General features: G+C 46.0%; 1 protein-coding gene across 2 annotated transcripts in view; it reads left to right on the top strand.

Moving 5' to 3' along the window:
* Positions 1–14,293: 14,293 nt before the first annotated feature.
* The window catches only part of ARHGAP32 (Rho GTPase activating protein 32), a 191,520-nt gene continuing 189,830 nt past the window's right edge, over positions 14,294–15,983 (top strand). For both annotated transcript variants that reach the window (XM_061166684.1, XM_061166693.1), the window contains exon 1: positions 14,294–14,314. The gene's annotated coding sequence lies outside the window, so the exon portion shown is untranslated. The remainder of the gene's footprint in view (positions 14,315–15,983) is intronic.

Here is a 15,983-nt window from a genome sequence, read left to right on the forward strand (position 1 = left end):
GGGACAGGGCCAAACAAACAGCTTTCCGGCGTCTGCCAAATGGCCCTGGTCACCGCTGCGGCCTTGCCAAGGGTAGGGCTCTGCTATAGACTGTGTGGAGTTGAGAGCTGAATACAGATTCCTTTTCTGTGCCTCTGGCCCGTGGAGCAGGCTTGTCTGGCCCAGATTGCACTTGAATAGATGAAAAGAATCTGTTTTCGCCTTGGCCTGGGGCCTGCAGTCGAGACCACAAAGGCTAGCACAGACACACAGGAGTGGAAGGGCAGCTAAGAAATTGGAGAGAGGAAACTTAGGGGATTTTGAGAAGAAATAAACAATCCCTCAAGAACCTTTCCGGCTGATGTAGATTATGAGTTATTCAAATGGCCCCTTAGCTCTCATTTGGAGAAATGAAAACTGCAAAGATACTAGTTACAGCCTCTTGTGGGTTCACCAGAATCCAGTCTCCCAATCTTTTAAAGGAAATCTAGGTAAGAAGAAAGTTATGGGGGAGTTCCCTGGTGGTCCAGTGGCTAACACTCTGCACTCCCAGTGCAGGGGGCCCCAGTTCGAGCCCTGGTCAGGGAGCTAGATCCCACATGCCACAACTAATACCTCACACAACCAAATAAATAATTTTTTTTTTTTAAAAGAGAAAGGTTACAGGCCTAAAGGTGGGACCCTGAAAGATGAGAAACATCGTGAACAAGAAGGATTTCTGCCCCCAAGCTTGATCCAGGAATGCAAAAGTTTAACCAAAATTAGAGAAATGCTGGTTCATGCATGATGAAGAGCTTGGGAAAACTGGCAGTGATTTTTATCAATGTGCTTTGTTTGGTGGTTAATTATGAGAGCCAGTCCCTTTGTTTAAAAAGAACTATCTTTGGAATAGCTGGGAAAGCAAGTCTTTACTCTCTTCCTATTTTGCTTAGAACCAATGAGATGGGGTTTTTTTTACATGGGAGCAATGACTGTGCCTGACGTTTCTGCCTGGAGGGCTTGGTAGAATACAGTCCCAGGTGTAATCTGGAGGCTCTGTAGCCCAGACCCGGGATGCAAAAGGAAGTGGGGTCTGCAAGGCCTAGGCTCATGAGGAAGCTCCATCCTTCCAGTTATGAGAATGGTTACTCTTGGCTATTTCCACATGACGGGAAACACTACGTGTTTGGGGATAAAAATATGTAGATGATCAGGACTATCAGAGACCATCAGGTGAGACCTCTTCCATGTTTTTCTCCTCCAATTTATTTCCGCCCTTGCTGCCTATATGCTTGTTCCTGGCCTTTGCTACTGTGTTGTTGTGGTTGTTTAGTCACTCAGTTGTGTGACTCTTTGCCACTCCATGGACTGTAGCCTGCAAGGCTCCTCTGTCCATGGGATTCCTCAGGCAAGAATATTGGTGTTGCCATTTCCTCCTCCAGGAGATCTTTCCAACCCAGGGATTGAACCCGAGTCTCCTGCTTGGCAGGCAGTTTCTTTACCACTGAGCCACCTGGGAAGTCCTTGCTGTTGTGTGGGGTAGTATTTTTGTATGTCAAGTGTGGGAATTACTGTGCTACCACTATCCAGGGAGCATGTTAAAATGCAGACTCCTAGGCCCTACCCCAGAACTATTGAATCAGAATATATGGGAGGGAGGAGGAAGGTGCATCTTTCATGATCTCAAGTTTGAGAAGAACTGGACCTCTGAGGACTCAGAGACATGACTCTAAACCACAGTGCTACGGAGTATTACATGGTCTTAGGCAAATTATTTAACCTGTCTCAGTTCTCTGGGCTGCAAAACAGGACTCACTATACCTACTTGATATTGTTATTGTAAATATTAATGACTATATTTTAAGTCAGTGTACATAGGATAGCATGGGGGCAGAGTTAGTGTTCATTCTGCATCAGAGATTGTATTTGCTCTCATCTGGATAAACCTTGAAGGTCAGAGCCTCCTGAGTGGCTGCAGGTCAACTGGTTTTAAACCTGCCATGTCTGTCCCCCTTCACCCTTTATTACCCAGTCCCCCCACACACTCTGCCTTCATGAGCCAAGAAGAGCCAGCAGATAGAAGCCCTGGTCCCAAGGTCAGGACAGAATTCTTCTTTGCTCTTGAAACTGCTCCCCCTGCCTTGGTCTTCTTGTTTCTCTGTGGCGGCTCTGGTCTCTGGCTTCCACATCTGCTGCATTGCTCAATGTGGTGGCCTCCTCAGGCTGCCTTGGATGGCTCAGGATTCTCGTCTTTCTGTATCTGCACACTGTCTCTGTTTGGCATTACTCACAATTCTCTGAGGAAGACTCCCTCATCCATTCTCTTTCCTGTGGATCTCCCAGTGGTGTGACTATGTTCTCTATCAGAGGAAGAGAATCTGGACAAACCACACCTTAAGTTCCAATTCTCTGTGAATAGACACAGACCAAACAATAGAAAACAACTGGAGTATTTGTTTTAAAATACTGGCCTCCTGGAGTTACAGCCTTTGGTCCTTCCTCCATTTTATGAAAGCCTTTGTATGTTCTTTTAAACTACATCCCACCCTTTTGGACTTTCCTGGTGGCTCAGTTGGTAAAGAAACTGCCTGCAATGCAGGGGACCTGGAGTTTGATCCCTGGGTCGGGAAGATCCCCCAGAAGAGAACATGGCAACCCACTCCAGTATTCTTGCCTGAAGAATCCCATGGATAGAGGAGGCTGGTGAGCTGCAGTCCATGGGATTGTAAGAGTCGGACATGACTGAGTGGCTAAACCATCACCACTTTCAAAGCTTTCAAAGCTGAAACGTAGGTTTGTGCTCTGCCTTTTCAGGAAGGAAGGTGTGCTCAATAGGGTGTGTGAGAACAATTAAAACAGCACTGTGAGCAAGACAGCTTCCAACCGAAGGAGACGGCTTTTAACTGCTCAAAGCTTGAAATGCCAACTACTTGTGAGTGGGTGGTTATGATTTCTTTCTCTTTTTTCTTATAATTGTAAAGCTTCGGTGACTGGGTACTCTTCCCAAGAGAGCAGTCTAGAAAAGAAACATCTCCTGCAAAGTTGTTCTTCCTTAATGGCTGAGTGAAAATGCAAGCTATATAAAAGGAACCTGAAGTAAGAATGTCTTCATTGAATCTCAAAACACCAAGTGTAAACGGATTCATTCTTATGTCTCTGTAACGGAAGGAGTTGTAAAATATTAGTGTCCTTGGTGTCCAGGTGTGAGATGGAACGAATGGACGCATTTAGTCATTTCCCCAAGGTTGCTCTGTGTGAACCTCTGGTGGAGGCAGAACTTATGTAACAGCAGCAATTAGCACTTAAGTACCAGTCAGCCCTTGACATCACTGACCTTCAGTCTCTGGAGAAAGACGCCACTTCTCACGAGAAATAAGTTTTTCTCTGTGTCTCTCTCACACACACACACACACATACACACCCACACAATTGCACAGAAACAAGAAACTTCACTTCTCCTTAGGTTCTGCCTTTTACAGACTAACCGGTATATGCTGATCACATACCTCAGAGACGCATTGATTGGGACATGAGAATAAGCAGAACTATACCATCTCTTAGGCTTCCCTGATAGCTCGGTGGTCAAGATCCTGCCTGAAGTTCAGGAGACCCAGGAGACAAGGTTCAATCCCTGGGTGGAGGAAATGGCAACCCACTCCAGTATTCTTGCCTGGGAAATCCCATGGACAGAGGAGCCTGGCAGGCTGCAGTCCATGGGGGTCCCAAAAAGCCAGATAGGACTGAGCACGCATGCACACACATACCATCTGCGTGGGGATCAGAGTGCACCAGACCAGAATTCTGGAGACCACCAACCACTGTTATACTGCTTAGAAGTGAAATTAAAAGTGAGGTCTCAGGTTAACTCAGTCACGATGCAGTAACGAAGACAGACTGTAAGGTAAATAGATTTATATTTACAGAAAACAACAACAACAAAAAATGTACAATATAAGAAACATGAGAATAAAATTAATGAGTATCTGGATCAAGTATTGAGGGAATAAGCCATGACTATGTTTCCTACAACAAACTAAATTTAGGTAATAATTAGTACCAGATAGCACTAAATGTGTTTCCAACTGCTCAAGGATTTTAGTCAATTAAAAAGTGTTTCAGTTCTACAACCTGAGTGGACTCTGGAACTTTTCTGGTTTGATCAGCCAAAACTTGGGGCTAAGGCCTGAGCCTGGAACCCGACTTCGAGGCCCTTCTCAGGACTTCCTGGGCTTCCCGGGTGGCGCTAGTAGTAAAGAATCTGCCTGCCAGTGCAGGAGATGCAAGTGATGCAGGTTGAATCCCTGGGTTGGGAGGATCCCCTGGAGGAGAAAATGGCAACCCCTCCAGGGTTCTTGCTTGAAAAGTTCCATGGGGAGAGGAACCTGGTGGACTACAGTCCATGGGGCCACATAGAATTGTACACAACTGAGTAGCTGAGAATAAGCACAATCTCAGGGTTTCCCAAACAAAGGTTTAAGTTGGACAGCATTTTTCTCACTTTTTAACCACACGAAATTCTTAAGCCACCAGCAGGGGCGCTGAGCATGGAATTCTAGGCATCAGCTAGCAGGTGAGGGAAAAACTCACAGGTCCAATAGTAAGAGAACATTAGAGGAAGGATGATTGGGACAGATGATCATACAAAAACGTGGTAGATAAATATTTATCTACATGGAAAGTGAAAAAAATTTGTTAAAGAGAAAAGCAGATTGCATACATTATTTTCAATATGATCTGTTAAAATTTTTATAGAGAGACATGTTTATAAAGATATATAGGAGAAATATACCAAAATCTTAGTAGGGAATATCTCTGAAGTGTAGAATTACAGATTTTCCTATGTGTCTGCCATTTCTAATTTTTAAACAATGAGCTTGTATTGTTTCATCTTTTAAAAAATCTTTTATTTATTTTCAAATATAAGACACTATTCAAAACGTTCCTGAATAAAAAGGCCATTTTTATTTAAAATAAGCACTAAGGCCCATACTTCCTTTCATCTCCTCAGGTAAGGAGAGATTCAGGGGCAGCTTCATAATTCATCAATCATTCAGGTCTTCATTCACGATCCCGGTGTCGGGTATAGGAATTCAGGCTAAATAAAGCTGTTCTACATCCCAGGTTCATGCATAGGGAAGGCAGGAAATTTCCATGGTGCCGGGCTAGCAGGCAGAATCTCCGATGGCTGTCAGCTACTGTAGTTCCTTTCATTTCACCCCAGACACATCCAGAAGATATTTTTTGAGGTGGGACATTTCAGGTCACCTCCTTGGTTTCCTCCTTGGCCCCTACTAGGGTGGCCTCTGACCCTTTCAGTTGATTCCCTGACACAGATTCCTAGAAGCATGGTCTGCTCTGTAACAGTATAAATTTTTGAGAAACAAAGTCACTTTAGCCTGAAGACCAGGTTTAGAGGCTGTGCATCAGTCGACAGCGGTTACGTAACGGTTTGTCTTTGTTCCTCTGGCCATCTGTGACCTCTCCTCTCCTTCCTGCTGACACCATCCCCAACAGAAAAATACAATCTGTTTAGCCTAATGTACCGCCTTCTCTCCTGAGCCTTCGCGGAGAATAATAACAGCAGCTGCATGACTTTTGCTTAATGTAAATACTTTATTTACTTTTGTATTTAATTTATGCATCTGTCCAGTGTTTGCACAGCTGTTTGATGTCTGTGTGCCCACAGATTAGCCTTTGCTGATTTGATCCAGCTTAAACTCTAAGTGCTGAGAAACAGAGGGGGCTCTCAGTGCACTTTACCCAGCCTCCAGCATGATACCATACAGATGAAAACTTAATTAAGAATTCTGGAGGTTGAGACATCTCCTTGAAGTCATCTTTCTCCCTTGATAAGAAGAAAGACCAATTTTACCTGATCTGCTCAGACAAAACATGACTGTTGTATCAAGGTGACTCTTGTGGAGGTTTTTTTTCTCTCCCCAAAACTGTACCAAATTATTTGGGGAAGTGTAGGATATGAGATTTAGCCTGGATGCAGGGCTAGTAATTATGGGATGGGTTGGGATAGAAAATTGCTCTTCCTGAGGTTTACTTGTCCATCAAAAAACCAAGAAAGGACTGGGTAGTGTAATGGCAATGGTTTGGTTAACCCATACACTTGGAACTTAGTTTGCATGCCCATACCTGAATGTGGACTAGTTTTTGATGTTGTCTTGTGGAAAGAGTTGAGGTCAGCTGCACCAGGTATGGTTACTGGAGGCAGGGGTGGGAATGCAAGGGCAAGGACCACCCACCCCTCCCCCTCCCCAGCCCAGTCTTTTCCCCTCCAGTAGGAGAGTGGGAAGAAAAAACAGTGGACAGGGATTTCTGTTTGGGTGGGCTCTCTCCTATAATGTACAGGTATCATTATCCTTCAGTAACATTTTTGTCCAGTTTTATGTGACCTGACCATCAACACCCTTTTTTTTTTTTTAAAAGATAAGGGACTTCCCTGGTGGTCCAGTGACTAAGACTCAGCGCTTCCAATGCCAGGGACCCTGGTCAGGGAAATAGATCCCGCATGCAACTAAGGCCCAGTGCAGCCAAATAAATAAAATAAAAAATAAATATTAAAAAAAATAAAAAGAGAGACAATAAAGATCAAGTACAGGTTGAATTTTAGGCAGAATTTGAATCTCTCTGTGCCTCAGTCTCTCTTAATGTAAATAGTGCCTCACACCTGTTGATAAAGCCTTAGACTGTCTATTGAAATATGAACCACAAAGAACAGAAAACTGAATTACCTAAAGTATAACTTTCTCAGTGGCTTGACTCTATCACTGTTGTAGAATTTTGCAACAAAGTATTTTGTTGCCATGAGTAAGACGGTTGCCACTGCTGTTTTGTTAAAAATTCATCAAGAAATAAAGAGAAATACTTTTAAAATTAGATCATGACCCAGGAAAGAAGGAGTGAACTGGTAAGTTTGAGTCTGTTATCAACTTTGTTTGAGACTGGCCTTTTATATCACTCTGAGGAGTAATACTGTTTGTTTTCAGCATGAAACCCATAAGAGAAAAAATTGAGTGGGGAACAGGGGGATAATATTTTGATAGGGTTGTTTTATTGTTTTGTCTGATGCATTATGACCTCTAACCTCCAACATATTTAGGGATCATTCATACTTAAACACAAAATAACTTCCAAAGCCAAGTGCAAATGGATTTTTTTTTTTAAACAATAAAATGGCATATTGGATTATGCTTCTCAAGTTGCCCAGGAAACTTAGTGTTGACTGCGGTAAATTTCAGAAACATAGGTGCATTCTCAGCCAACATGTATTTTGAATATAGCAGAGAAACAGATGGTTTAGACCTTCTGAAATGCATTGAATTCTGGAAACTGGAAGCCAGAAAGGACAAAATCGTGGGAGGGGAATGGCAGGGAGAAGCACCCTGGGAAAGCAGCAGCCCTGGAGTTGAATGACCTTCCTTTGAACCCAAGCTTTCCCAAGTCACTTTCCCATGCGCTTCCTCAACACTGGTTTCAGTTCTTTAGATCTCCTGAAAGGCTTGGGGCTGGGGAGCATCACCACACAGCTGACTGGAGTGCTGATTCAGGCAGGGCTGGGAGGGAGGGCTGGAGACACAGTGTTTACAGTGAAATACTGTGTGAGTGTGAGTGAGCATGCATGTGTGTGTGTGTGTGTGTGACTGTGTGTGTGTGCATATGTGTGTGTTTTCTCATAAGGAGTAGTGACATCTCACCACTGCCACCGCTGCCAATGGGAGATTTAGCTTTCTCCAAGTCACCTCAATTAAACATACATTTTAAATAAAGCAGCATGCTTGAGAGATACAGCTTCAAAAGCTCCTTGAGACCTGATTCCTCGTCTAAACATTTCACTGTCCCTTAAGGATCTCATATAGAGAAATGTTAGAGTTGTCTCTATTCATTCTTTCATGAGCCACTACGAAATTTTGCTTGCAAAGAAGTGGAATTAATGCTTCTACAAAAGCTTACATTTCAGTGTGGTTCCTTTCACTTCCTGGTCTAAGTTCACATCTTAGAAATGGACACTGTAGAGCTCAGACAGTGGGTGATACACTCATATGACTATCTTGCTTTGCTATCTTAGGACATCTTTTCTGATCATTTTAGAAATGCTGAGTGATTTTCATGGGTCTTATGGGTTCCATCCCTGGTCAGGGAACTAAGATCTCACATGCCACTCATTTCATCTTCATTTCAAAACATTAGACAAAAGGAGTTTGGAAAACATAATAATCCTAGTTAATTTCCAAATTTCCTTTCTTCCAAAGCTTTTTCATAATAATTTAATTTTCCTACTTTTATGACACCACACTAACAAAGAAATCAAGCAGGGCCATTTTGCAGATGGAAAAAACAGATGTTAATTGACTTATTTAAGGTTGCATGGTGAGACAAGATGAAAAAGGAAAGGGACAACTAGTTCCTTAAGTTTACTACATTTCTTTCCAACATGTTATTTCAGTTGGAAATGGAAAGGCACTTCATATAATTTGCCTTTGATTTTCTGTGTCTTTAATGTTTATGTATTAAAAATCTAATTGCAAGGTTAGACTATGATTTTCCTTTAAAGTCATTAAATTATTCATTAATACATATCCTTCTCTGCTGATTCTTGATATAAACAGATTTTTGGCATAATTTGTTTTGATTTGATTTGCAGTGAATTGCAAATAATATAATTTTTTAATTTGCAATTTTCCCACTTGTAATAAAGACATATCTATAGCAATAAAGAACAACAGAAAATAAGTCAGGATATAGATTCTTTACTCTGACAATATCATTTATGCATTTATTTGGCAACATGGATACAAAGGTGAATAAACAAATTCCTGCCCTAATGGAATGTTCATTTTGGTGAAAGAGATAAAAAATAATCAATTACAAAACACAATCATGGAGTGAAGGGGACAGAGAAGATAGAACTATTTATTTTATTTATTAATTTTTTAAAAATTTATTCATTTGGCTGTGCCAGATTTAGTTGCAGCATTCAGGATCTTTAGTTGTGGCATATGAACCCTTAGTTGCAGCATGTGGGATCTAGTTCCCTGACCAGGGATCGAACCCAGACCCCTACATTGGGCGCATGGAGTCTTAGCCACTGGACTGCCAGGGAAGTCCCCAGAACTATTTTAGACAGCAATTGAAAAGGTTAATTTAAAAGTCAGGAGAGGGTGGCCCTCCCTGGTTTAGGGACTAGCTGGAGGCTGATCACATAGCTGGAGCAGAGTGAGTGGAGAGGTGAGTAGTGGCTAAAGTGTGTGCTGTGATTAGAAGCACAGACCACAGAAGAGTTTGAGCAAAAATAATCACATCTCATTCATGTTTTAAAAGGAATTATCTGGTTGCCGGGCTGAGACTGTACCATGTTGGAGTAAGGATAGAAGGAGCCAACGCAGGAGACTCAACACATGTGGCTTCAAATCCCTGGATGGGGAAGAACCCCGGAGGAGGAAATGACAACCTACTCCAGTATGCTTGCCTGGAGAAGCCCACGGACAGAGGAGTCTTAGGGGCTTCAGTCCATGGGGTCGCAGAGTCGGCCATGACTGAGCACACATGCTCTCACTCATGGCTACCTAAAATAAGGAGACCAGTTAGTCAGCCAGGAGAGAGATTGGAGGAGGCAGAGGTGGGTGTTGGCAGTTAGGAAGGAGAGAAGAGATTGGATTCAGTGTATGTTTTGAAGGTAGAAGTGGAAGGTCCTGCTAAAATCAATGTGGTGTTTGAGAGAAAGAGTTGTTTTTGTCCTGAGACAGGGAAAACTTGAAGGAAGCAATTTTGGGCTTCGGTTTTAATGCTGAAAGTTAATGAGTTCTGCTTTGGACACATGAAGTTTGAGATATTCAAACACGGATGTCACTGAGGCAGCTGGACATAGGAGCCTGGAGTGCTGGTGAGAGGTCAGGGTTAAAGATATACAACAGTGAATGGAGGTTATTTAAAGGAGAAGGCTGTAGGAGACTGCCCTGGGAGGGGCAGAAAGAAGAGGAAAGGCACAAGGTCAGAGCCCTGGGGCAAGTCGACATTTAGAATTCTACAAAGGGAGAAGGAACCTTTTGAAAAGACAGAAAAAGAGCTACTATCTGGCTAAACGTTCAAAAGTAGATATGTAGATAGGTACAGCTGGTGTTAAAGTTCAGAGTCTGAAAAAATCTTTGTGGGAGTGCAGCCTTAAGTTCTAAATTATTGTAACAGAGGCTAATGAAACAAAATATGACCAGGAGAGGACAGAAGATGGCAAGTGTATCATTTTAAGGATTGCCCTGAAGATTTAGCACTACTGACCACTTCCTAAAATGTTGCCTAATAGTAGTTTACTCTTGTAAAGGGTTCAGTGTTGAGAGAGTTTACTTCATGGGCATCCAGATTAGCTGGGAGGATGCTACACGCAGACAACATACCTTTTTTCAAATATCTATTTTGTTGTCCTGGAGAAGGAAATGGCAACCCACTCCAGTATTCTTGCCTGGAGAATCCCACGAACAGAGGAGCCTGGTGGGCTGCCATCTATGGGGTTGCACAGTCAAACATGACTGAAGCGACTTAGCAGCAGCAGCAGCATTTTGTTGTCCTGTTTAATGGGGACACAATATGGAGCTGGTCCCTTTGGCCAGGAAGAAAATACATTAAAAAAGCAATGTTAATGGAAGTGCCAAAAAACAAAACAAAAAATAAATAAAAAGGCAATGTCAAGGGTCACTTTGGGAAAATTCTCTCCTAAGCCTGGTTGGCTTATTTTTCTCAACTTATTTTTTCTCAAGCCAGCTGCTGAGCCTTCAATTTGGGGATGAGAATAAGCTCCCTCTCTCCCCCTTGTTCAAATTCCCAGGCTCTTTCTAAAACTCAAGGTTAGGCAAGTAATGCAGTTGTCTCTGTGGCCGCCCTCTGCGCTGGCTCAACTTGTCTGCACCATGACACTGCTTCAGTGCCTGGAGGGGACCGCAGTGCAACAGATCCTAGATGCCAGGAGTGAGCCCAGATGCTACTGTCCGGAAGACGACAGTGCCAAGGCCGAGAAAGGAGGCCAGGCGGAGACCTCCCACAGCTCCAAAGACAGAAAGAATTTGCCATTTCCCCCTGCAACCCCCGCCTATCACCTTGAGAATACTGAATCAAACCAAAATAGATACAGTTATTGAGCATTTTACATTCAGATAGGCTTATTCTTCTTTAGGGAATGTTGCAATTATTGGGGAATATATGTCTTGAATCACTAAAGGTATTCTTAGGACAAAGACAATCGGTTACAAACTCTGAAACATGAAGTTCAGATGGCTGCAGAGTTGCCCAGAAATCACAGCCTTCAGTTTCTCTGCAGGCATAGCAAGAGCAACTACTTATTCATAGGCTCTCTGGATGCTTCTTTCCAAGGAGGGGGAGTGCTGGCTTAGAACCAGAGTAAGGAGCATCAACACCCTTGAGCTTGCTCAAACACCCCTGACATCTGGAATACACAGGAGGAATCCATTTGTTCTTTCTCTGAAGTTGATAAAATACCAATGTGGGGAAAGCTACCAAGATGTTTTGAGACTCTAAAATGGAATATCTGTGTCATCCAACATATGCATAGATCCCAGTTCCTGTAGGTATTACTCACCCTCTCTACCAGCTGAACATATACCATTCAATATTTGGCCAGTAGAGCTGAATCCCGGGGTATTATGGCCAAACTCTGGGATGTGAGGGCTTTCCAAAAGAATTTAGAATGTCATGATCTTAGTTGAGAGTAGTCAGGGATATCCTTCAGACCATAAGGAGATCAAATAATTCAATCCTAAAGGAAATCAACCCTGAATACTCATTGGAAGCAATGATGCTGAAGCTGAAGCTCCAACACTTTGGCCACCTGATGTGAAGAGTTCACTCACTGGAAAGACTGAGAGCAGGAGAAGGGGGTGACAGAGGATGAAATGGTTGGATGGTATCACCAACTCAGTGGACATGAGTTTGAGCAAACTCTGGGAGACAGCGAAGGACAGGGAAGCCTGGCATGCTGCAGTCCATGAGGTCAAAGAGTCAGACATGACTAAGCGACTGAACAACAACAACAAAGGGATGAGAGCCTTGTGCAAAACTCGTCTCTCATGGTGGCTTGGTTTAATGTTCCATCCTGACCTCTTGACATCAAAGGAGATTTCTCTTTCATGCTCACCAATCACCTAGGAACAACACACACCATTAAACCCTCTCTGCACACTCATCCCTCTCTAGCAGAGATAGGTCTCTGTGGTCAAAAGGTGAACCCATGAACTCCTGCAGTTTGGAGAAAGTAATTTTTAAACTACGAGCTTGGGTGAAGCTGCAGGTCTCTAGTTTTCTTCACTCACCTGGCTGTTTCTCCAGCACTTAGGAAGTACCCCTTAAGACCTTTACAGATCCTAAGTCTACCTGTTTCAAGTAGATGGCTACCAAACCAGGATGTTGAGTTGTTGTTTAGTTGCTAAGATATGTCTGACTCCACGGACTACACCCTGCTAGGCTCTTCTGTCCATGGGATTTCCCAGGCAAGAATACTGGAGAGTGTTGCCAAGCCCTCCTCCAGGGGATCTTCCCCACCCAGGGATAGAAACCCAGTCTTCTGCATTGGCAGGAAGATTCTTTAACGCTGTGCCTACCAGGATACATTTTTAAAATGTACGTGTCTTTAAATTTTCCCATCCAAGTCTGTGCCTCTATGTGAATCTCATTCCATCCCTTCCCTCCTTCTCTGCTAGAAAACATTCTGAATCTTGGTCCTTAAAGAAACCTTGGTTATACTGAAGCTGGCAGGAGTGAGATTATTGTACATGTTCATTCCCTAATTTCTCTCCAGGATGTGCTGAAATCCTGCTTCACATCTGTGCCCTTGAAATCGTGCTAACTGTGGTCAAGGCCACGTTTTATATTCAGTGACTCCCACTGACATGAGTATATGCTGAGTGGACCCGAATCACTGCAGTGACATTAGACGATGCAGTATTTGGCATGGGTGGATTTGAGTACTGAGATACATTATGTAGGCTAACCCCCTCCCCAACATTCAGATCCCAAAGGAGTCAGAAGGAGTGAATGTTACATATATAAAAGAAAAAGATCAAAACAGAAAAGGTTTTGTCAAGATCTGTTCTGTTACACACACCGCTTGTTGCAGGTCGAAGTAATGCGCAGCCTTTAGAGGTTGAACAAAAGGAGTAGGACGGAGAACCAAGGGCAGTGCCATACACACGCAGGGGTTCACGTGTCTCCTGGCCACGGACCTTCGGGGCTGCTGCTCTTTTACCCTTTCTTGTCCTTCCTCTCCCTTGCCAGGTCACTTCCAATCTTCCAGTCCATAACTCTGAATGAAGAAGGCAACCAATGGAACTTTTAGGCCCAGATTCCAAATAATAACCGATGCGAGGTGATTTTAGACCAAAACGCGCAAGGGATGGAGAGACAGGGAGCTTCCCGACTTGCGGCAACGCCCCCTCTGCTCCGCGGCGCGGTGACAGCACCCCGGGGTCAGCTGTGAGTGGAGAGGAGCCACTGCCGTAGTCTCGGAGGATGGCTCTTCCCGGCGTCGCTGCTGCTGCGGCAGGGTTTGTGTTTTTGCACCGCAGCACGGTGCAGAAGCCAAGGCGGCAGACCTCGCCCGAACCCCCTAGGGTGCATCCCGGCACCCTTCCCTCGCCCTGCCGACCCCCGGAACCCCCGGGGGAGCGCGAGCAGCCCACCCCTCACCGCCCCCCCGGCGCGCACGTGCGCTCCCGGGACAACAGCAGGCGAGGCCCGGGCGCGCCCCCGCCGCCCTCGGCCACGCGCGCGCTCCGCCCGCCCTCCTCGCGCGTGCTCGTGCCCGGGGGCCGCGGCCGCGCGCCTCTTCTCCCCGCTGCGGGCGTCGCGGGCGCAGGAGGAGGCGGAGCGCGGGAGGCGGAGGCCGGGCCCGGCGGCGGGCTCCAACGGGCGCGCGCCGCGAGCGGGGCGGGGGCGCTGCGGGGGCGGCCCGGAGGCGGCGGGCTAGGGGCTGGAAGCCCAGGACCGCATCCCCAGGGCCGGCTCGGCCGGGGGAGGGCGATCGCGGTGCGGGTCGAAGGGGAGGACGACTCCGAGGCCGCGGCCGGGAGCCCGGCGTCCCCGCCCCCGAGCCTGACGGGGCGGCGCGGCGGGATGAGGCGCTGGCGCTGGGGGCGCCCGGCCGATCCCCCGCGGCTGCCCCGGGCGGCCAGGCGCTAGGCTCGGCGCGCGGGCGGCGCTCGGCGGCGGCGAGGATCGGGACCAGGACGAGGACGAGGAGGAGGAGGAAGGGGAGGGCGTCGGGCCCGGCGCCCCGCAGGGCAGACACGGAGCGGCGAGCGGGGCGCAGCGACGCCGCGGCGGCGCGGCGGGGCCGCGGGGCTCGGTAAGGCGGGGGCCGCGGGAGGGCCGGGGGCGCCGGTGACGTGGGCAGGCGCCGCAGGGAAGGGCTGCGGGGCCCTGGCTTTCCTTTTCGGGAGAAATTCTTTTTAAAGTAAAGGTTCGGGATCGAATGTTCTTGGAAGGCCATCTCGGGTTTCCCCCTTCCTCCCCCCTCCACCCCCCCAACCCGGCTCCCTCCTCGGCCTCCCGGGGCGGACCGCGATCGGGCCGCAGCCGCCCGCGCCCACCACTTCCCCGCGGCCTCGGCGGACCGGGCCGGGCGGTTCCCGGCCTGCTGCGGCGCTCCGGGCCCGAGGCGCCGGGGCTCCGGGGCGCCCTGGCCGTGCCCGCTCCCCGCCGTGCTCGCTGTCGCGCCCGTGGAGTTTTCCCTCTCATCTTTCTAATTGGCTGAAGTTGCCTCTGCACATTGGACGGTGCTGGTGACTCTAGTGCCTTTTTCCTCCCTTGGTCTCCCCCGCCACCCCATCCCCGTCTTGCCTCTCTCATTTTGGTGACTTGATTAAATATTCATGTTAAAAAATTTCGCAGATGAACAGAAACGGTAGAGCGAGAAAGTCAAACCAGATTGCTTAGCTATAGTCTACTTCTCGACCCTTTATAACTCCACCTTCTGTGGCTGAAGCTTAAAGAAGGTGGACGGGAGGAGGAGACCCCAGGAGGATGCTTGGGTTGCAGTTTGATAGTTATCTTTTAGGAAATAAAATTTGGATAATTATAATTTTGATCTGCATGCAGAATTGCAATCTGCTTTTAAACTGCTTGGGGCACTGCATGATGTTACATGGATAGCTGGCAGCTGGGCCACATTGCATTGTTGTCAGCATCTCTTTTATTTTCCATTCTTTCAGAGTTTTACTTGGCACAGATTTAGACCTTTTAAGTCAATCTGAATGGGAGTAACTTCTGATGCATTGGTTGCTTTTGTAAACGTTGTCTATATTTGTATTTCTGTTGGAAGAAGAAAAAGCATATGGTGCTAGAGTATTGTGGGTCTTAGCATCCAGAAAATACGATAGTTTGAATCAGTAATTGAATTTGTTGTAATATTTTTGGGTAGTGATGATTGTGATTCATTAATATATTTTTCTTTATTGGGTAAATTGGACTCAACTCGGAATATTGACTTTTGATCTTTGTACTTGAGAAATAGAAGCTTTAATTGCTGCTACAACATGACCTCAAAGTTTTTCAAGCACTCATTGATGTGAATTCCTTCTTAATGCTGCTGTTTGTGAAGATGGGATATTATGAAGATGTGATGTCCGTTTTCAGGATTGTCTGGAGTTGGCTTCATTCCTAAAATTTAGTGTGTGGTGATTCTTCATAGAATAAGTCTCTAGAATGGCGTGAGGTTGGAACTGTGCTCTAGCCAGTTGTGTTCATACCATCGTCCCTATAGCAGTCCGTAGAATAAAGCAGCACTTTGGACAGAGACCTGTCCAGACCTAGCTGGGGTAGAAGCCCAGTTTACTGTATGGTGATGCACGCTGAGATGGGCGATAGGGTGTAAGTGGGCCACAGAGGAAGTGTTAGTTGAAAGAATCTTCTTTGGTTATGTAACTTTTTGTTTTCTGGGGAGAGACCAAGAAGCAGCCAGGCAGGCTCAACTGTCATTAGAGTCTTTGATGTTGGCTTGAGTTCCAGTAGTTATG

This window comes from Dama dama, chromosome 2 (assembly GCF_033118175.1).
Source record: "Dama dama isolate Ldn47 chromosome 2, ASM3311817v1, whole genome shotgun sequence".
NCBI lineage: Eukaryota > Metazoa > Chordata > Mammalia > Artiodactyla > Cervidae > Dama > Dama dama.